At 45.1% G+C, this 22838-nt stretch overlaps 1 protein-coding gene across 6 annotated transcripts in view; it reads right to left on the reverse strand.

Annotated features, from left to right (window-relative positions):
• The window catches only part of AP1B1 (adaptor related protein complex 1 subunit beta 1), an 89669-nt gene that overhangs the window by 39876 nt on the left and 26955 nt on the right, over positions 1–22838 (reverse strand). For 4 of the 6 annotated variants that reach the window (XM_032394996.1, XM_032394995.1, XM_032394994.1 and 1 more), the window contains exon 1: positions 13186–13346. The exons of the other annotated variants lie outside the window; for them this stretch is intronic. The gene's annotated coding sequence lies outside the window, so the exon portion shown is untranslated. Of the gene's footprint in view, positions 1–13185; positions 13347–22838 lie in introns of those variants that run through there. 6 annotated transcript variants of the gene reach the window in all.

Raw genomic sequence — 22838 nt, forward strand, 5'->3', positions numbered from 1 at the left:
ATATCACTTGTTGTAAATCACAAAGATTTTATTTTTTTTTTATTTGACAGAGACAGAGAGAGAGCACACAAGTAGGGGGAGCGGCAGGCAGAGGGAGAGGGAGAAGCAGGCTCCCTGCTCCACGGGACCCTGGGATCATGACCTGAGCTGAAGACAGACGCTTAACCAACTGAGCCACCCAGGTGCCCCAAATATTGAATTTTTAAAAAAAATAAAATAAAACCCAATGCTGAAGAAGAAAAATGGAAAACTGTATACTCTAGAGGAAACAAAGCCTTTCTGAGTATGACATTAAATCAAGTCTTTAACAATCTGTGAGTTTGATTATATAAAAATTAAGTTTTCCTGCATGGCCAAAAACATAATAAGAAAGACATATGATAGACACACATACAAATTTCCATCACATCTCAGACAAAAGCCTATTTTCCTTCATACATAAAAAGTACCTAAAAATAGGAGAACGGCAAAGGATGTAGTGCATTCACAGAAAATTAAGAACAATGGTTTAAGCTTACTTATAAGAGAAATTGATACTACTATGAAATACCATCCATCAGCTACTGGACTGGTAAAGACCCAAAAGTCTGATGACATTCCATGTTGGTGCTGATGTGGGAAAATAGATACCCTTATATGATGCTAGTAAGAGTCTAAATTGCTACAACCTCTACACCAATTTGGCAACAGCTATCAAAATTGCAAAGGTGCTGACCCTTTGACCCAGCAAGTTTGCTTCTAGGAATTTCTTCTTCTTCTTTTTTTTTTTAAGATTTTATTTATTTATCTGAGAGAGAGAGAGAGAAAACCCATGAGCGGAGGGAGGGACAGAGAGAGAATCTGAAGCCGACTCCGTGCTGACTGTGGAGCCCGACGCCCATGACCACAAGATCATGACCTAAGCTGAACTGACTGAGCCACCCAGAAGCCCCTAGGAATTTATTCTATATGTACAAAAGCTATGTACATACAGTTATTTATGTAGCATCCTTTGTAATAACAAACTATTGTAAACACCTTAAATGTCCTTCCATAGAGGGCTTATTTAAAAATTATGGCATGACAGGGGCACCTGGCTGGCTTAGTCAGTACAGCATGTGACTCTTGATCTCTGGGTCATGAGTTCGAGCCCCACATTGAGTATAGAGATTACTTATTAAAAAAAAAAAAAAAAAGAATTAGGGATGCCTGGGTGGCTCAGTTGGTTGAGCATCCAACTCTTGCTTTCGGCTCAGGTTGTGATCTCAGGGTCATGAGATCAAGCCCATCAGATTCTGCAGTCAGTGCAGAATGTGCTTGTCCCTTTCCCTCTGCTCCTGCCCATCCCCCCCCCACAGCTGCACGTGCTCTCTCTTTCAAATAAATAAATAAAATCTTTAAAAAAATTTTAAAAACAAGAAAAGATAATCTTTTCCTCCAGAAAAGAAGCCAGATTGCTAAAGGATGGGGTGAGAGACTCACCTCTCATCACTCACCAGCTTATGTCTTAGGAATTTTATATCCTGTGCATGTAGCACCTCTTTCAAATATAATACAGTTTAGAAAACAATGGGGCGTCTATCCAAAACACTGTTCCCAGCCCCATGCTTATCCTCAGTCTCAGCTCAAACACTGCTGCCTTATAGGAGCCTTCTCCAGACCCAGAGGGGCAGAGGCCTCTCTGACATTTGACTCAGTCATATCGTGGACTTCTCCACATCCCTCCTCACGACTCTAATTTGGGATCTGTCCTATTTAATGCTGTCAACCCAGTGACTGGCACTATGCCTGGCACATTCCAGGAGCTCACCAAATGTTTGCTGACAAAATGAATGAAAAGACAGGTTCCCAGAGAAGCTACAAAACCAGGGGCCTATAACAGATCAAGGTAAGAGGACTCCCTGATGAGACCAGTGAGTGATGATGGGGCAGACCAGGGACATAAACCTTTGTGGTTAACTTTCAACAAACATGGCAAGGCTGGTCCAATGCCAAGATAGCTGCCAGGAAATCTAGCTTTGCTACCAACAGCTATATGACCCAGGGCAAATCCCTCCATCTCTGGGCCTTACTTTTTCTAACTGTCAAACAAGAGAATTCAACCAGATCAATGGCTTTCCAAGCCCCTTCTCGCTTTTAAACTGTTTAAAACAAAAACAGAATTGCTCTGTTTGACATAAGAGTGGGGGATGTAGAGCCTAGCTCATTCCACTATGCCCAACTCCCCCTCTTCACCAGGGGCCCTTCAGACAACCCACAGTTCCACAGGACAACAGTTCCAGTCTATTAAATGACAGATAAACTCCCACATCTCACATTCTAGGATTCTCTGCTTAAAGATGAGAAATCCATTTCCTCACCAATGAGTGTTCTTCCAGTGTATCAAACAAGAGGAAATGGAGCATGATCATTCTCTGAGCATGACAAAAGACATTTCCAAGGGACAAGAGAAAACAAATTCAGAATGCAGCCAGGGCTACCAAACCTTATTAGGTCTTCAGTAGGAAGGAAAACAGTAACAAGCCAAACAATTCCCCAAATGGCCTGCCAGTGGCCAAGGAAAGGACTTTCCTAGTCTCAGGGCAGTGATTCATGCCAGAGCAACCCATGCTCTGCACTCAGATGAGAGGCATAATGTTGGTGGCGCTAGCACAGTGCACTGCATACCACTGGCACTCGGTGAATTAACAAGGGAGACAATCAGTATGGTGAGATCAGCCAGAGAAGCAGCTTTAGGAAAGGGAAAGGGGAAGGAGATATTTGGTAAGGTCTGATCCAGCTGTCAAGACTCATCTCTGAATTCAAGGATATCTGGGCAGGGAAAAATGAGCCCTAAAAGTCTATGTTGGTGGCTTCCATCTTTAGTGCCGTTTAAAACTGTCACTGTTGGGCACCTGGGTGGCTCAGTCGGTTAAGCGTCTGCCTTTGGCTCAGGTCATGATCTCAGGGTCCTGGGATCGAACCCTGCGTGGGGCTCTCTGCTTAGTGGGGAGTCTGCTTCTCTCCTTCTGCCTATCCCCCTGCTCGTGCCCTCGCACTCTCTCAGATAAATAAATTCTTAAAATAAAAAAAAATAATAAAACTGTCACTGTTAAACCCTTGCCTGATGAAGAGCTGTTCAGAAACCTGCTCCAGGCACGTTAGCTCAAGGACAGTTAAGAATAAGCTGGGGGGGGCGCCTGGGTGGCTCAGTCGTTAAGCGTCTGCCTTCGGCTCAGGTCATGATCCCAGGGTCCTGGGATCGAGCCCCGCATCGGGCTTCCTGCTCGGCGGGAAGCCTGCTTCTCCCTCTCCCACTCCCCCTGCTGGTGTTCCCTCTCTCGCTGTGTCTCTCTCTGTCAAATAAATAAATAAAACCTTTAAAAAAAAAAAAAAGAATAAGCTAGGAACGGGGCGCCTGGGTGGCTCAGATGGTTGAGCATCTGCCTTCGGCTCAGGTCATGATCCCAGGGTCCTGGGATCGAGCCCTACATCGGGCTCCTGGCTCAGCGGGGAGCCTGCTTCTCCCTCTCCCTCTGCCTCTCCCCCTGCTCATGCTCTCTCTCTGTATCTCTGTGTCTCAAATGAATAAATAAAATCTTTAAAAAAAAAAAAAAGAATAAGCTAGGAAGAGTGAATAAAAGGGGTTAGGGTGGTGCTGCTGTTTCTTCTTCATTTAGAACAGAAAAGCCGAACTTTAATCACCCCACGTTTGGCTGTTTCAGTTCTGTCTCAAAGGCACAGGTTGATTCATTCACAAATACTCCCCTACTCTGTGCCATGCTCTGGATTATGTTCCTGCCCCATGAAGCCTAGAGTTTATAATAGAGACAATGATTCTATTCACCACCCAGCAATTACTCACCACTGCTCACCTAACAGTCTCCTTTTAAAAAGGAAATGGTCCTCACAGGTAAGTCCTAAAGGTCACTTTATAGACAGGGAAACAGGTGAGGCCAACTTGAAGATTAAAAGGTGGCTCAGCAGTAGAGAAAACCAGATTTCAGACTTTCTCTCTGAGACAACATGGTCACCAAACTCAGACAGACAGGTTCTTTCAAGTCGGTTTAATAACTATGAGAAAATAAGCTGTGTTCTTTTTTGGGCTTGGCATGAAATTCAGAACAAAGGTGGCAGGGGTAGTAGTAATGGCAAACAGATACGCTCTAGGGGCCAGACACCATGTAAAGAGCTTCACATTTAATCCTCACAATAATCTGTGGGAAAGGTATTGATAATATCACAAGTTTACAGATGAGGAAAGTGAAGCCCAGAGAGACCAGGGCATTTCTCTGGAGTCACACAGCTAGAAAATGGTAGCACTGACACTCTCTACCCTTGCCTCACAATAAGGCCCCACAGGTCCCACTCTGTCCAGCAAGGCAACTTCTCCTCTCTGAATGAAGCCCTGGCAGAATCAGACACACTCCAAGCTAAAGGATACATGAAATATGTTGCCACATATCCCTGCAGAATCCCTTGACCATTGAATTACAGGTATTTTAGGACCAGCCCATCCAGTTTGGACAACAGGAATGTCAAGTTTGGTAATGTGCCTAGTGAAAGCCTGTCTGGATGAGCCTGCCGAGTTATGGGTCTTCTGGGATTTGGATGAAAAGTAGTTAGCCAAAATCAATCTCCTGAGACCCACTAGCAGTTAAAGCCCCAAAATGAAAAGGAAGTAAAGGCACGCACATGCCACATGCAAATGTTCTTACATTAGCACTGAGTCTTTAGAAACTAATTCTAGAATCCTGTGATTCTAGAACACCAGCTCTCAACTATCTACAGAAAGAAAGCTTGGAAAGATCTGCTGTCAAGAGAAAGAAAGGTTCCTTTGGACTTGAAAAAAGAAAGTAACAGGGGCTTCTTCTGAATAATACTTAAATTAATCAAGAGAAAGAGGCCAAAGACTAGAACGAGGCACCCTGAGAATTTCAGTTTTCCCATCTATACAATGAAACACTTTCTGAAGATCTGTCAAGTGTTGGAGTCATCCATTCAGCATGTGTAACAGCGTGGGGCACAGTCAACTCTGAGACCGGGACGGTGCCCCACACAGGAGCATGCCCACAGCAGACAAAGGACAGTTTTCCCACTGGGCTTTTACAGATGCAGAGGCCAAGTAAAGAACTGCAGGTGAATAGCAGAGCAATCATGCCTTCCATATAAGTACCACCACTGTTCAGAGGAGGGTTCTGAGACTGGGGGAACATCTAGGGAAGCCCTCTTAGATAAAGAAGTGCTTTCCGGACAGGAAAAGATGAGTCACATTTGGAAAGGGAGGACTGAGGGTAACCTGGAGAAGACCCACAAGATGCCAGCATAACAGGGAGCAAATAGAGACTAAACCACCAGCAACAGTGACTGGGGCACAGGCTCTGTGCTAAATGGTTTACAGCCCCTCTCTCATTTAATTCTCAAGGTAATCCACTTATAAATGAGGAATTAAAGATGCTGAGAGAGGAGTGACTTATCCAAAGCCAAAACAACCATGTGTGTTCAGGAGTTTGTGAGAATCCCTGCCTGGCTGAAGGCAAGGACTTGGAAGGGAAAGGAGATGAGGTTAGGCAAGGAAGGATGAGATTCAGCGATGGTCTTGGATGCAAGAGCGTGTTAGATCCTGCTGGCAGAAGATGAGTGATCCTGTCAAATGACAAGTCTCACGCTGACGAGCATTTGACACTGCTTATCACTCCCTCTTCCTTGAAACACTTTCTTCCCCTGGATTCCCGGATGCTATGCACTCTGCTTTCCCCTCTACCCCACTGCCTGCTCCATCTCAGTCTCCTTTGTTGGTTCTTCCTTCTCTCCTTCTCCATCACTGGAGGGCCCCAGGGTCAGGCCTGGTACCTTTTCCCCACCCCCACCCCCCATACTATCTCGCCTCTTTGATGAGCTCATCCAGTGTCAAGGCTTTAAGTATCATCTACATGCTGACAACTCACAAGTTTAGACCCCCAGGCCCAACCTCTCCAGTGAACTCCCAGCTCATATATCCTAACTGCCTAATCAATATCTGAACTTGAATGTCTATACAGCTAACAGGCAGCTCAAACTTAACATGATAAAAACTGACCTCCTGCTTCCCCCCATCCCCCAACTGGCTCATCTGCAGTTTTCATGATCTAGTTCATTATCAACATCTTTAACAGGGTCTCAGGCCAAAAACCTCAGTTACCCTTGACAACACACACACTCTCTCATATTCCACATCTAACCTATCAGCAAATCCTATGGGGTCTACCTTCAAAATGAATCCAGAATCCATAAAGTGGTTATTCACCAGCTCCATCACTTCCACCAGGCTCCAAGCCACCATCACTTTTTTTTTTTTAAAGATTTTATTTATTTATTTGGCAGAGAGAGAGACAGCGTGAGAGAGAACACAAGCAGGGGGAGTGGGTGAGGGAGAAGCAGGCTTCCCGCTGAGCAGGGAGCCTGATGTGGGGCTCGATCCCAGAACCCTGGGATCATGACCTGAGCCGAAGGCAGATGCTTAATGACTGAGCCACCCAGGCGCCCCCCACCATCACTTCTTATTGGGATTGCTACCAAAGCTGCTTCCACACTGCTCTCGACAACACATTTCAGCAACAGGCAGAACAATCCTATTATAGTTGAAGTCAGACAGTGGTACTCCTCTGTCCAATTCTCCCAATGGTTCCGTATCTCACCTTGGAGTAAAAGCCAAAATCTCTACATGGCCTCATGGACTATAGGCTCATATGAGACACACACCCCTTCTGTCTCTCTTTCACACACATACACACCACCCATTACTTCTTCGAACTCTTCTCCCACTGTTTTCTCTATCATTCCCTCAGTTCCAGCCATATGGGGCCTCTTTGCTGATCCTTGAACACAACAGGCACATTTCCACCTCAGGGCCTTTGCAAATGCCGTTCATGTTGCCAGGGAGGCTCTTTCTCCAGATAGCGCCATGGCTCAGTCCCTCACCTCTTCCAAATTTCACTCAAATGTCACCTCCTCTGACCACTTCATTTAAAATTCTGCACATCCCCAACCAATCCCCCCAACTCCCTATCCTTTTTTTTTTTTTTTAAGATTTTATTTATTTATTTGACAGAGAGAGCACAAGTAGACAGAGAGGCAGGCAGAGGGAGAAGGAGAACCAGGCTCCCCGCTGAGCAGAGAGCCTGACGTGGGGCTTGATCCCAGGACCCTGGGATCATGACCTGAGCTGAAGGCAGACGCTTAACCGACTGAGCTACCCAGGCGCCCCCCAACTCCCTATCTTTTTTCTTCTTTTGTATTTCTTCAAGATACTTATCACCTACATACTATAAAATATATTTATATTGTCTGTTTTTTCTCCCGCTATAATGTGCTCCATGAGGACAAAGATTTTGTCCATTTTATTCACTATTGTATCCCTAGCTCCTAGACTGTTACCTGACAAATAGTAGGTGCTCAATAAATGTCTGAATGATTAGTGCTCAACTCTCTTCTTGGGGAAATTTCAAGTTTTGTAAACCAACCTCAGCTAGAGACCAGCTTCCCCATGTTCCATTCACAGGGTTTGCCAGCATCAGACATGCATCTGCTCTGGTTGTCAAGCTATTTTGATAAAATTGAAGTTGAAAATGTCAGACCCCCTAGCCCATTTTAGAGCCAATAAATAAATGGAAGACAAGCAAATAAAGAAAAGAGAGAAGAAAGGGCAAAGGGCAGAAGATCAGGCGACAACAACTCTGATGGAAGAAAGGTCAAGGCCACCTCCTTCAGTGAGGCCAGATCACCATCCCCTGCTCCCACAGGCATCAGCTCAGAGACTAAAGCTGCTAGAGGTGGGGATGCAAATGCTGGGGGCAGGGGGTCTGACACAGCTGCGATGTGAATACAGACAGGCCCTTCCCTCCGCCTATAACCCTCTAGGCCCACAGGCTTTCTGTGTCAAGCTCGTCATTGCTTTTGCACTTAAGGAGCCTTCTGCCTAGATGATCCTCTCCAGCTTCTAGAGTGGCTGCTCCAACTTATCCTTCAAATCTCGGCTTAGATGACATCACTTCAAAGATACCGTCTCTGGGGTGTCTGGGTGGCTCAGTCGGTTGGGCGTCTGCCTTCGGCTCAGGTCATGATCCTGGAGTCCCGGGATCAAGCCCTGCATCGGGCTCTCTGATCACTGGGGAGTCTGCTTCTCCCTCTGCCCCTCACCCCACTCGTGCTCTCTCTCACTCTTTCTCTCAAATAAATCAAATCTTAAAAAAAACAAAACCAAAAAACCCACAAAGATACTGTTCCTGTACTAAGTACATATTTTCCTGCCTTCGCCCCCACCCCCATTCCTATTTATATGTTTGCTGAGCACCTCCCATGTGCCATAAACAGGTTTACATGCTAGGGATACAGCAGTGAATAAATCAGACAAAAATCCTTCCCTTCATGGCGCATACATCCCAATGGCAGACAGGGACCACAGGCAAGATAAATAAGTACAATATATACTATCTGAGATAGTGATAAATGCTATGGAGAAAGAGAAAACAGGGAAGGAGGATAGGGAGTGTGGAGGAGGGGAGGAAAGGAGGTTAAAATTTAACCAGATGGCCACCTTGAGAAGGTGACAGGACACTGTCTCAACATCCAGCCACTCAGCTTCATTCAAAGAATGAAGACCACAGAAGCAGACTCACCGGCTAATGAAATTTTGTCATTCCACTCTCAATATGGTTAAGACCCTAAAAACAATTAGGTGTGGCAAAAACTACGTGTCACCCAAGTCTATTCCTTCACAGAGCTCTGCTTTAACGAATGTTTTCAGTGCTGAAAATTAACAATGGAGGACTGGTTTTAAAGCTTTGAGACCTGACTTTCAAACCTACCATCTTCCAGCTCAAGTCCACAGAGGAGACGGTAAACCTGGGAGAGCAGTCACTAAGGCGGGCATTCTGGCTGCTGATGGACTCTGGGCATTCTGGACTCAACCAGCCTCTTACTTTAATGAGAAGAGGTCTCCCAACTTTGGGGAGACCCTCTTAATGGAGGTAAGAGGTCAAGCCCAAGGCTAAAGACCCAAAAAGCATGAGGCTTGAAAGTCTAAAACCACAGCCAAGCCCCTCCTCAGCAACATTAAATAATAGGAGACAATCCAAGAACTAGGGGTTGGGAAAGGGAAGGTGGCCACAGCAGGTGTGACAGGGGCTCTCCAGGGGTCTACACAACTTAACATGCATAAGCATACCACCGCTGTAAAATGAGAATTGTAATGTCACATACCTGAGGGATCTGTGAGGCTAAAACAGGTCAATACAGGGGCAGCTGGGTGGCTCAGTCAGTTAAGCATCTGCCTTCCGCTCAGGTCATGATCCCAGAATCCCGGGATTGAGCCCCAAGTCGGGTTCCCTGCTCCACAGGGAGTCTGCTTCCCCCCACTTGTGCTCTCTCCCTCTCTCTCTTAAATAAATAAATAAAATCTTTAAAAAATAAAATAAAACAGGTCAATACATACAAAGCCTTCAGCAGTGCCCCAAGTGGCCTATTGCTATAGGCTGGCCACTATGACTACTACATAGGGAGAGTGGTTACCACCAGCACCTCCTCGCTGTTCCCCAACCCCAAGTCTCTGGAGGCCCTGAAGCACTCTGGTGGTGCCTGTTGAAATGTAAGTCAGATCTCAGAACTCCTGCTCAAAACCCTCTAGCAGCTCCCACCTCACTCAGAGTAAAAGCCAGGGTTCTCATCTTGACCTGGAAGCCCCCTCCATTCTCCTCTGACCTCATAAACCACTGCTCTGCTCATTGCTCACTCAGCTTCCCTGCTGTTCCTCAAACAAGCCAGGGACACTCCTACTCTTCACTATCTTGGGCCTGGAAGGCTCTTTCCCCAGACAATGTCACTCTCGTGGCTGGCGGGGCGGTAGCAACAACACCAGAGAGTAGTTAATCCTATCACCGGTCAGACTTCTCCCTATCCCCCTGGAGTGATATGAGGATGGACAGGAAAGTGCTTTGAATTCCCTCTTCCCTAGTAATCAAAGAATTTTAACAAGTCAATGCAACATTCATTCATTCGCTGAACATTTACTGAGCACCTATGTGCCAGACATTTCACTAAGTGCTACAGACACAGACAGTTAAGACAAGTCCTCCCCAAGGATTAAGAGCTGTTTACTTAGAAGCCAGCCAGGTGAACAGACAATGACAAACCCACTGAGGAGGTTCAGGCCTGCAAGGTGAGAGAGATGATCAGATGGGAAGCTCCAAGTAGTGGTCCAGCAAAGAGGCATGTGTGACAGGAAATGGTGTTCAAGCAGAGAATAGCACAAAACAAAGACAAAGAATGTAAAAAGAGTTGGGGGTTGCAGAAGTGGCTGAGTTTGAGTTTGACTGGAGCTTGGGAAGAGATGGAAGTGGGGAGTAGAAGAGATAAGGCAGGAGAGCCAGGCAGGAGTCAGCCCAAAAGGCCTTGAAGGCCATGATAAGGAATATGAATTTTAGTCTGAGGGCAATAAGGAGTCACTGATGGATATTCAAGCAGGATTATTTTTTAAAGGATTCCCCAAGTGCTCAAGTGATATCTTCTCTTTGGTGTTATTTGTTCCTCTCTGTGTGAAGAGAAAAACAAAACAAAACACTAAAACCATTTCTGGGCTATAATCATGTATCAGTGACCTATCTCAGGCAAAAAAAAAACCTGTTCAGAAAAAGAAACATCTACATGTAACAGATGCCCTCTCAATCTTTCATAATTACACCAAAATGCAAAACCCATACCCAGCCATGTTTGCTCACTGTCAGCATGTCAGGCTTTGGTGCTAGGCATGGGGGGGTTTTCTGGGAAGTGAGCAGTCAAGACATGCAACAGCTTCAGAGGATGACCAGCAAAACATGAAAGTCCAAGTCCAAAGCCAGTAGGACCAAGAGACTAAACTTGTTCTGAAACACTTTTAGGAAGTGAAACGAGAAGGGTGGGAACAGTCCTGTGTACGTAAAGGCCTCTGTTTGCAGAAGGAAGTAATACCCCACAAACCAGGGTTGACAGCCTTCCTTAGACAGAGGCTCCCAGTAGGCATCAACTGCCTAGGGTCAAGGCAACCAAACGCAATAACAGTCTCTGCACAAATTTCCTTATCTAATCCCCACACATACCAGTGCTGGGGGGGATAAGGAGAAGGTGGTGGTATTATTTTAGAGCTGAAGTAAAGGAGGCCAAGCCTAAGTAAGTTGTCCAGCTCATACTAACAGGAAGCTGCTGAGCTGGGTTCGGAACCCAGGGTTGACTCATGGGGAGTCCGGCAGTGCTTTTTCCACTACACCTCTGAGCCCTTCAGGCCGCTCAGGATGAAGCCTCTGCTCAACCCATACTCAACAGATAATCTCTCCACAACCTCTGAGGGATCGGATTCTTTGAGAACTACTGAGGCTACTCTTTATGACAGTTTTTAAGAGGATGGAGGAGGCTGGTGGGCTCAACTCAGGACAGGGAGCCAGATGCTCTGATCTTTGCTCATGTTCCCACCATCTATGACAAGTCACTTCATCTCAAATCCTCCCTTGGAAGGATGGGGATAAGGTGACAATATTAAGTTTCTGTGAATTCAATGGAACTAGAAAAACAGATCATAGAGTTTAAAAAAAGGTACTACAGGGCACCTGGGTGGCTCAGTCGTTAAGCGTCTGCCTTCAGCTCAGGTCATGATCTCAGGGTCCTGGGATCGAGTCCTAGGTCAGGCTTCCTGCTCAGCGGGAAGCCTGCTTCTCCCTCTCCCACTCCCCCTACTTGGGTTCCCTCTCGCATTGTGTTTCTGTCTGTCAAATAAATAAAATCTTAAAAAAAATAAAATATGTTTTTTAAAAAAAAGGTACTACAGTAATATTTATATCACAGCTTTCTTCAGAAGCATGTGAAAACCTTCATGGGTTCATTAAGGCTTGTAACACCCAGGACTGGATAGGAAGGCAGCAGGTCTTTCTCCTGCTGCTATCAGGGAAACTGAGGCAGAATTGGAGCAAGTGAATATCTGCAAAGGAATAAGGCTCAGACTCCCAGAGTCTGGTCCTCCATCCATCAAATGACCTCACCATCTCCCAAGCGAGATGTGTGCTTCCCAGCCAAGAAGCCAAGGGGCCTGCACTTTTCTGAGAGAGACAGAGACCCTCCCCTTGAGAACGTTCTTCAAGAACCTAGGGCCAAAAGATCCCCTAGGGGTCATGTGCTTCCTCTCTTTATTCCAAAAGGAATGCAGCTCAACCACTCTTAAGAGACGGTCTGAATATTCTTAAATTAGCTTCATGAATGGCCTGTTTTGTGTGTCACAGTTCTCAATAGTCAGGAAAAACTTCCACTTTTGCCCTGAAATGTAATTACTTATAGCAATAGCCTGCACGATTGTTTCATCCTAAACATGTGAATCAAATGCCCCTTATGAAGATCAGACGCAACGTAATAAGGCTACATCTTTACATAGCTTCGAATAAATACAACGGCAGCTAAAGATATCAAACAGCCCCTACACCCCAACCTTGCTCCAGCCTCTTCTGTCTCTGCACTTTGCAGGTCCCTGAAAGCCTGGGTAAGAACCCTGGCTCTGCCTATACCTATGGTAAGGACTGACCTTGGTTTCCTTGTGGATAAAATGAGGATATCAACAACAGCTACCACACAAGGGTTGTTGTGAAGTTTACATGTGGCATTGTACCTACAGTGCTTAGCGCAGTGTCTAGCACACAGTAGGAGCTCAATAACTAGTAGCTAGCATTTCGTCAGTATTTTTAGCATGATCACAGGTGTCCCCAGATAACCTGTCCATGAAAAGCTGACGGAGAGACCAAGCCCAAGCCTACGGCGGGGCAGGCGCGCAGAGCCGGTTCTTAATTTTTTTTTTTCTTTTTGAACCTTGGCAAAGAGATAAGGCCCTGAATGACAGGGAGGCCTCAGGATCGAAGGAGGAAACCAGGACCGGGAGAGGAGTTTCTCCCCCGGGAGGGGCGGACTCCTCGGGGCCTAAGGCTAGGTAGGAGTCTCTCGGGAGCACACCCCAGGAGGGGCTGCCGGCTGGGGCGGCTGGGATTCAGGCCGCCGGCCAAGTGGTCACGAATGAATGAACCCGCAGTCCTTCTGTCTCGTCGTGGCTTGGGAAGCCACTCTCGCCCCTCTAGCGCCCCGTCCTCTCCGTGACCTCTGACCCCACAAACCCCTCACCTCAGACCACCGCCTCCCCGCCCCACTCCTTCTCCTGCCTCGCCGGACTCCCCGCTTCCTCACCCACAGGTCCGAACGGCTCCCGGCACCACGGCGCGGCTCGGCTCGCCAGCAAAATGTCCGCGGCCTCGTCCTCCCGCTCCCCCGGTGCGTCCGTGCCGCCGGCCGCTCAGAGCCCCGCGGCTGTCACCTGCCGAGCGGAAGTGAGCTGCCCGCGCGCGGGCACTTCCGGTGGACGCACGGCCTGGGGGCGGGGTCAAGGGTGCAACCCTGGCGGGGGTGGTGCCCGAGGGGCGGGGCCAGGGAAGGGGGCGGGGCAGACGAATTAACCCCTCCCCAGCTGGGGCGTTCCCTCGCCGCTGCCACCCGCAGAGTGCTAAAAAATTAGCTAAGTAATTTAAGTAACTTAAGGTGATGACTTTAAGGGCCATCTCTTCCTTCTGTGTTACAGACGGGAAAACTGAGACTCTGAGAAAGGCAAGGTTTTGCTCAAGATTAATTTCCTTATGAATGTTAAGAGTCAAAACCAGAACTGTAAATCCAGTCTAGCGCTTGCTGCCCTTCAGGGCAGCCCTTTGGAAATTCCGACTGGAAGAGTTAAACCCATGTGCCTCCGAGGAACTTTTATCCAAGAGAAACTTCATAATATCCCATTTTCCTTTGCTGGGTCTGCCAGGACGTTGATTCCTATAATCACCTCACTCCCGACTCTGGTACTATTAACTTTCTCCTTACAGATAATTTCTGATCATCCCCCTTAAAACAGTATTTCGTCACTGCACTTTAAAAATGTTTTACTGGGAATGAGTTTAACTATGACAAGCTCATATTCTGACTCTTAGAGCATTTTCTTTTTGCCATGATAGTGATTTCATTAGATTTGGGCACATTTGTAATCAGATATGAATGCCACCTCTGTCAAAGGTGTTTTCAGCAAAGATAATAATTAAAGGTTTATAAACTAAAGCTCAGGTTGAGAAAAGAACACCTATTTTTTAAAAGTTGCTTATTACTAGGAGCGCCTGGATGGTTCAGTGATTCTTGGTCTTGGGGTTGTGAATTCAAGCCCCACAGTTGGGTGTAGAGATAACTTAAAAATAAAATCTTAAAAAAAAAAAGTTCTATTACTACATTATGAGACCATTAATGTCGGACTGAAACGCTAGTCACTTAAAATGATTTAGAAGTCTAGTAACATTTACCCGTTTCTTATATGTGAAAGGTAACTTTACTGCTTCCTCAATTCTTTACGGGAAAAGTAAAGAACATCTTGTTTTTGGGTGTGGGGAGGAAGTATTTCAATTATGAACTATAAATATATATAACTGGAAAGTGTTATTTCTAATGTTTTTTTTTTTTTTTAAAGATTTTATTTATTTATTTGACAGAGAGACACAGTGAGAGAGGGAACACAAGCAGGGGGAGTGGGAGAGAGAGAAGCAGGCTTCCCGCGGAGCAGGGAGCCCGATGCGGGGCTCGATCCCAGGACCCTGGGATCATGACCTGAGCCGAAGGCAGACGCTTAACGACTGAGCCACCCAGGTGCCCCTTATTTCTAATGTTTTAAACCACTCCGGTTAGCTAAAGATATATTTGTGTTGTTTTTGAGTACTTGTATAGGGTTTTTTTATAATTATAAATTTAGTGAGCACTTCATATGTGTAAGGGACTCCTTTTACATACATTGCAGCAGTAAACAAGAGACTTTGGCTTCACACTCTTTCTTACATTATTCACCTAAGTATTAGAAAATATTGCTTTTATTTTATTTATTTATTTTAAATATTTTATTTATTTATTTGACAGAGAGAGAGACAGCGAGAGAGGGAACACAAGCAGGGGGAATGGGAGAGGGAGAAGCAGGCTTCCCGCTGAGCAGGGAGCCCGATGCGGGGTTCGATCCCAGGACCCTGGGATCATGACCTGAGCCGAAGGCAGATGCTCAACAACTGAGGCACCCAGGCACCCTGACAACATTGCTTTTAGATACATCACTATCATCAGGTTATAAACAAAATATGAATAAGAAAAGGAATTAGTTTCATCCTCTAGATTATATAAGTAAAAAGTTAGCATTTGAAATATGTGTTAATTCAACTCCAGGGGGAAGGATGAAGTCAAACATTAACCTAATGAAAATTTTTTGCTAGTGAAAATATGAAAACCTGATGATGGGGTGCCTGGGTGGCTCAGTCGGTTAAGCGTCTGCCTTCGGCTCAGGTCATGATCTCGGGGTCCTGGGATCAGCCCCGAGTCGGGCTTCCTGCTCTGCGGGGAGCCTGATTCTCGCTCTCTCTTTACCCCCCCACCCCCCACCCCCGCTCGTGCTCCCTCGCTCTCCCTCTCAAATGAATAAACAAATAAAATCTTAAAAAAAAAGAAAAATATGAAAACATGAATAATGGCAATGTTTGTTTGCTTTGCCTTTACTTACGTTTTTCACACTGCTTAAATATTAGATATTAAAAAGCCAATCATGGGTTCCTTTGTACCTCTACTGACATGATTTCTTTTCTTTTTTTTTTTTTAAGATTTTATTTATTTATTTGCTAAAGAGAGAGGGGGAGAGCACAAGCAGGGGGAGTAGCAAGCAGAGGGAGAAGCAGGCTCCCCTCTGAGCAAGGAGCCCAATGACGGACTCCTTCCCAGGACACTGGGATCATGACCTGAGCCAAAAGCAGATGCTTAACCGACTGAGCCACCCAGGTGTCCCTCGACTGACATGATTTCTTAAGGTTTGTTCGACCTTTGTTTTGCTTATCTTTGTGGCATATAGCCTGATTAATAAGGTGATAGTAAAAGATACATTTTTTCTTTTCACTTTTTTTAAGATTTTATTTTTAAGTAATCTCTACACCCAAGGTAGGACTCAAACTTACAACCAAGAGTCACATACTCAGGGGCGCCTGGGTGGCTCAGTCGTTAAGAATCTGCCTTCGGCTCAGGTCATGATCCCAGGGTCCTGGGATTGAGCCCCGCATAGGGCTCCCTGCTCAGCAGGAAGCCTGCTTCTCCCTCTCCCACTCCCACTTAAAAAAAAAAAAAAAAAAAAAGAGTCACATGCTCCACCAACTGAGCCAGCCAGGCGCCCCAAAGATACAATTTTTTAATTCGATAAGATAAAGGATTTTGAGTCTCTGCTTTGCTAGCCCAAGCTGTTAAGTTACCTGAAGCTTTTGTCAAGACCAGAGAGAAGTATATGGCATATGTGTATAGTTTGCTTCTGTATGATTTGATTGGCCTGGTTTGTAAATTGAATCCTTACTTAAGAATTATCACTTCCAGGGCGCCTGGGTGGCTCAGTCGTTAAGCATCTGCCTTCGGCTCAGGTCATGATTCCAGGGTCCTGGGATCAAGCCCCGCATCGGGCTCCCTGCTCCATGGGAAGCCTGCTTCTCCCTCTCCTACTCCCCCTGCTTGTGTTCCCTCTCTCGCTCTGTCTCTCTCTGTCAAATAAATAAAATCTTAAAAAAAAAAAAAAATTATCACTTCCTTGGGCGCCTGGGTGGCTCAGTCGTTAAGCATCTGCCTTCAGCCCAGGTCATAATCCCAGGGTCCTGGGATTGAGTCTTGCATCGGGCTCCAGTCCTGCATTGGGGTCCCTTCTCAGTGGGAAGTCTGCTTCTCCCTCTCCTTCTGCACCCCCCCCCCACTTGTGTGTGCTCTCTCTCTCTCAAATAAATAAATAAAAGCTTAGGGACGCCTGGGTGGCTCAGTTGGTTAAGCGACTGCCTTTGGCTCAGGTCATGATCCTGGAGTCCCAGGATCGAGTCCCACATCGGGCTCCCTGCTCGGCAGGGAGTCTGCTTCTCCCTCGGACCCTCCCCCCTCTCATGCTCTCTCTCTCTCATTCTCTCTCTCAAATAAATAAATAAAAATCTTAAAAATAAATAAATAAATAAATAAAAGCTTAAAAAAAAAAAAAGAATTATCACTTCCAGGGGCACCTAGCTGGCTCAGTCAGTGGAGAAGGCCCCTCTTGATCTGGGGGTTGTGAGTTCGAGCCCCATGTTGGGTGTAGAGATGACTTAAATAAATAAATATATTTTTTAAGGGGCGCCTGGGTGGCTCAGTTGGTTAAGCGACTGCCTTTGGCTCAGGTCGCGGCTCAGGTCCCGCATCTGGCTCCCTCCCTCTGACCTTTCCCCCTCTCATGCTCTCTCTCTCTCTCTCATTCTCTCTCTCTCAAATAAATAAATAAATAAATCTTTAAAATAAATAAATTTATTTTTTTAAAAAGGAATGATCACTTCTAGTAGATAGTAAGTTACAATTGAATATGATAGTTTCTAATATTCTCTTAGATGTACCTAATTTACCAAAGGAAAAAAATATATATTTACCTGATGCTCTTCTAAGGAATTATGATACTGAAAGTATGAAGGCGGTTAGTTTCTTAGTCTGTTTCAAATCACCAACATTTTTATTTGGAATGATTATTGCAAAGTGCAGAATGTCTTTTTTATCCAAGAACTTGAAGCATACCTGGAATTTACCAGTGCACGTGCCCATTTTAGAATGCCATTTCCTAAAATAATCCACTAATGTTTTGAACATTTTCATCATTTGGTTTCTCTTTCTGCTAAAGAACAATTAAATCCTAATGTAGCATAGGATCCCTTTGGGCTGAAATCTGCATGGGGCCAATAGCAATTAAACAGTTCTTTAACGCTTCTTCCCCACTCTGTACCAACACCTAGCAAGACACCAAACTCTTATAACGTATCTTGTTAGAAATTCATAGTCTGTCCTGTGCCTAGGTATCTTCTGCTGTTTAATCATTTTATTTTATTTTTTTTAAAGATTTTATTTATTTATTTATTTGAGAGAGAGAATGAGAGACAGAGAGCATGAGAGGGAGGAGGGTGAGAGGGAGAAGCAGACTCCCTGCCGAGCAGGGAGCCCGATGCGGGACTCGATCCCGGGACTCCAGGATCATGACCTGAGCCGAAGGCAGTCGCTTAACCAACTGAGCCACCCAGGCGCCCCTGTTTAATCATTTTAAAAGGTGGCTGGACATGCTGGTTTTGTCATACATAACCTATTGGGTAAGAAAGATAATCTTTGGTAGTACTTTATGCTTATGGTAGTTCTAGATGGTTTTGTTACTTATGGAGAACTAATAGCAGCTCTCTTAGGCTCAGCTGAGAAGTAGAATAGGAGCTATTATTTTTTTTGAAGGCCAAATAGATCACAGAAGATTCTAGGAAACACTGGAGAAGGCAGTGCATATTTGCCATCATCAAAATACTTATTTGCATTTATGGAATGTGTTTTGTTTTTTAAACGTGTATTTTGGTTCATTTTTTTCATCTTGGCAGTGGAGAGTTTTATTCTCAAAGAATAAAAAACGTTTGGGTTAGGGGTTCCTGGCTGGCTCAGTCAGAAGAGCATGTGATTCTTAATCTCCGGATCATGAGTTCAAGCCCCACATGGGGTATAGAGATTACTTAAATAAATAAAACAAAACAAAAAAATGTTCGGGGGGCACCTGGGTGGCTCAGTCGGTTAAGCATCTGCCTTTGGCTCAGGTCATGATCTCAGGGTCCTGGGATCGCCTGCGTAGGGCTCCCTGCTCAGCAGGGAGCCTGCTTCTCCCACTCCCGATCTCCCACTCCCCTGCCTGTGTTCCCTCTCTCACTGTCTCTCTCCCTGTCAAATAAATAAATAAAATCTTAAAAAAAAAAGTTCGGGTTATATGTAGTAAGTAGGCTGCTCATGCACTGGTGACCTGCTTTTAACTTGTCCCTTGGCTAGAAGAACAAAGCTATAGGTATAGATACTTGTCTAATTTTTTTTGAAACTAATATTTTTCTTACCTCATGAACTATTAGTGGACCTGTGGTTGTACTTAATAACCTTATATTTACCTCATACTTCCATTGCAAATAAAGTTTGAGCTCCATGCCCCTTTCCCCTCTTATTTTGGTCAGTGACAAAATAAGTATATGTGTATTTTTTTAATGTACTAGAAAATGTAAAGGTTGGTAATTAGATCACTTACTAAATGATAGGAATGGATCATAATTAAGAATCTGTGTTTTCTCAAAAATAAACTCAAAATGGATGAAAGACCTAAATGTGAGAGAGGAATCCATCAAAATCCTAGAGGAGAACACAGGTAGCAACCTCTTTGACCTGGACCATAGCAACTTCTTGTTAGTCTTCAAAGGCAAGGAAAACAAAAACAAAAATAAACTACTGGGACTTCATCAAGATAAAAAGCTTTTGCACAGCAAAGGAAACAGCTGACAAAACCAAAAGACAACCTACTGAATGGGAGAAGATATTTGCAGATTTCTTATCAGATAAAGGGCTAGTATCCAAGATCTATAAAGAACTTATCAAACTCAACACCCAAAAAACAAATAATCCAGTCAAGAAATGGGCAGAAGACATGAACAGACATTTCTCAAAAGAAAACATACAAATGCCAACAGACACATGAAAAAATGCTCCACATTACTCGGCATCAGGGAAATACAAATCAAAACCTCAATGAGATACCACCTCACACCAGTCAGAATGGCTAAAATTAACAAGTCAGGAAACGACAGATGTTGGTGAGGATGTGGAGAAAGGGGACCCCTCCTACACTGTTGGTGGGAATGCAAGCTGGTGCAGCCACTCTGGAAAACAGTATGGAAGTTCCTCAAAAAGTTAAAAATAGAGCTACCTTATGACCCAGGAATTGCACTACTAGATATTTACCCAAAGGATACAAATATAGTGATCTGAAGGGACACCTACACCCAAATGTTTATAGAAGCAATATCCACAATAGCCAAAATATGGAAAGAGCCCAGATGTCCATTGACAGATGAATGGATAAAGAAGATGTGATATATATACACAATGGAATATTACTCAGCCATCAAAAAAAAAAAAAAGAAATCTTACCATTTGTAACAATGTGGATGAACTAGAGGGTATTATGCCAAGTGAATTAAGTCAATCAGAGAAAGACAATTATCATATGATTTCACTCATGTGGAATTTAAGAAACAGAACAGAGGATCATAGGGGAAGGGAGGAAAAATAAGACGAAATCAGAGAGGGAGACAAACCATAAGAGACTTTTTTTTTTTTAAGATCTTATTTATTTATTTGACAGAGAGAGACACAGCGAGAGTGGGAACACAAGCAGGGGGAGTGGGTGAGGGAGAATCAGGCTTCCTGCGGAGCAGGGAGCCCGATGTGGGGCTCGATCCCAGGACCCTGGGATCATGACATGAGCCAAACGCAGACGCTTAACAACTGAGCCACCCAGGCGCCCCATAAGAAACTTAATCATAGGAAACAAACTGAGGGTTGCTGGATGGGAGGTGGGTGGTGGGATGGGGTAACCGGGGGATGGGCATTAAGGAGGGCACGTGATGGAATGAACACTGGGTGTTATATGCAACTGATGAGTCACTAAACTCTACCTCTGAAACTAATAATACGCTATATGTTAATTAGTTGAATTTAAATTAAAAAAAAAGAATTTGTGTTTTCTGTGGGGCACCTGGCTGGCTCTGTGGAGGATGTGACTCCTGATCTCAGGGTTGTGAGTTTGAGCCCCACATTGGGTTTAGAGATTACTTAAAAATAAAATCTTAAGAAAAATTCTAAAAAAGAATTTGGGTTTTCTGTGTTTTTATTGCCTTCCCCATACTTAATATTTTGTTTTGTTTGGGGGGGGCGGGCAGAGGGAGAGGGAGAGAGAAAGAATCCCAAGCAGGCTTCCTGCCCAGTGCAAAGCGTGATGTGGGGCTCAATCTCATGACTCCGAAATTTTGACCTGAGCCAAAATCAAGAGTTTGACACTGAACCAACTGAACCACCCAGGCGCCCCTTCCCCATACTTTTTGAATGTGATTTTTTTCTCTGGCATAAGGAAACAAATTCCAGAACTCTGCTGAGTTGAAAGGCTCACTATGCCAAAGGTGGCTGTTACTTTTTTTTTTTTTTTTTGAGTCACTGGCAAGGCTGAGTTCTCTTTCAGTCCCTACCTTCCTAATTTTAAGAAGAAAATTGTCATAACTGAGATTTACTAAGAAATCGAAGGGAGATGTAATGTTCTAGCTTGCATATTATGATTACTGAGAAATTCATCTCCTACAATATAGCATCTCTAGTTACCCTTCCTTTAAGAACAGACATATCTCACAGGCTAGATGTGAGATGAGAGTCAGACGCTTAACCAACTGTGCCACCCAGGCGCCCTCTAAATCCTTTTCTGAAGTAGGCAGGGAACAAATAGAAAAATTTTATATGTACGTCCCATGTTCCACATGCTATGCTCAGCTGTCTTGAGGAACTACCTTTCTTTACTGATGAATGTTGGCAAATGCTATCAGCCTCACTGGGGAACAAAATTTCACTGGGGATGTAACATGGAAAGAAAAGAATATCGAACAAAACAAACCAACAAACCTAAAGGTACCAGGGTTGCCTGGGTGGTTCAGTCAGTTAAGCGTCTGCCTTTGGCTCCGATCATGATCCCGGGGTCCTGGGGTTGAGCCCCATATTGGGGCTCAGCGGGGAACCTGCTTCTTACTGTCCTTCTGCCTGCCACTCCCCCTGCTTGTGCTCTCTTTCTCGCTCTCTCTCTCTAATAAATAAATAAAATACAAAAAAAACCCCAAAACCCCAAACCCTAAAAGGTACCAAGCTGGACAGCCTATGTGAAAGTAAGTTAGTGGTAAAAGCAGTCAGAGCTTTAAGGTTTCCCAGAAGACGGGCGCCTGGGTGGCTCATTCTGTTAAGTGTCTGTCTCTTGATTTCAGCCCAGGTCGTGATCTCAGCGTTATGAGATTTTGCCCCGAGTTGGGTTCCGCGCTATGTGGAGCCTGCTTGGGATTCTCTTTCCCTCTCCCTCTGCCCCTCCCCTGCTCACTCATGCTCTCTCTCCCTAAAAATAAATAAGTATTAAAAAGAAAAAGATTTCCAAGAAGACAGAAGTCACAGTGTTAGTTTGTTCAGGAAGGACATCCGAGAGAAGGGGGCATTGGTGCTAGGCCTTGCCCAATGAGAACAGAGCCTCACAGGCTGAGATGGAAAGACAAAGCAATCCAGGGACAACAGTGCAAAGGCAGGAAGGCAAGAGAGCCAGGCATCTGGGTCCTTCAGAAAGCATTTCACAAGTCCCTCCTCCGAACCAGGCCCCGGGCTGGGTGTTGGACAGTCACATGGGTGAGGCAAGGCCCTGCCTTTGCTGAACCTACAGTCCATCTGGGGACGGTGACAGAGCAGCAGACCCAGTGTGATTGGTGCTGTGATGGGGGATGCCCGAGAGGCTACGGGAGTCCAGAGCAGGGGCTGAAGCTCCCTGGAGTTGGGGGGACCAGGGGGAGGCCTAGACAAGTGGAGGGCATATAATCTGGAAGTGCAGAAAACAATGAATGTTTATGGAGCACCTAGGGTGTGGCAGGTGGTAGGCAGAGGGTCTCATTTGCCTCTCATATCAGCCCCATTTTATCTGGGGGTGGGAGGGAATGTAACTCTTAAGAGCTTAAGTCAAACAGTGTATGAGTGTCAGAGTTAAGGGCCTGGTCCTAGAGTCCCTTATAAGTCCCACTCATTCACCTAAAATCTATTCATCACTCCTACCTGAGCCAGCCATAAGGAGGATACATGAACAAGGGCTAGCACAAGCTCTCCTTGGGCTACTGGTGAGTGTGGGAGAGAGACAAACAAAGGGGCAATTATAACACAGCCCAGAAGGACCAGGG

Source organism: Phoca vitulina, unplaced genomic scaffold, assembly GCF_004348235.1.
Source record: "Phoca vitulina isolate PV1807 unplaced genomic scaffold, GSC_HSeal_1.0 scaffold82, whole genome shotgun sequence".
Lineage (NCBI taxonomy): Eukaryota > Metazoa > Chordata > Mammalia > Carnivora > Phocidae > Phoca > Phoca vitulina.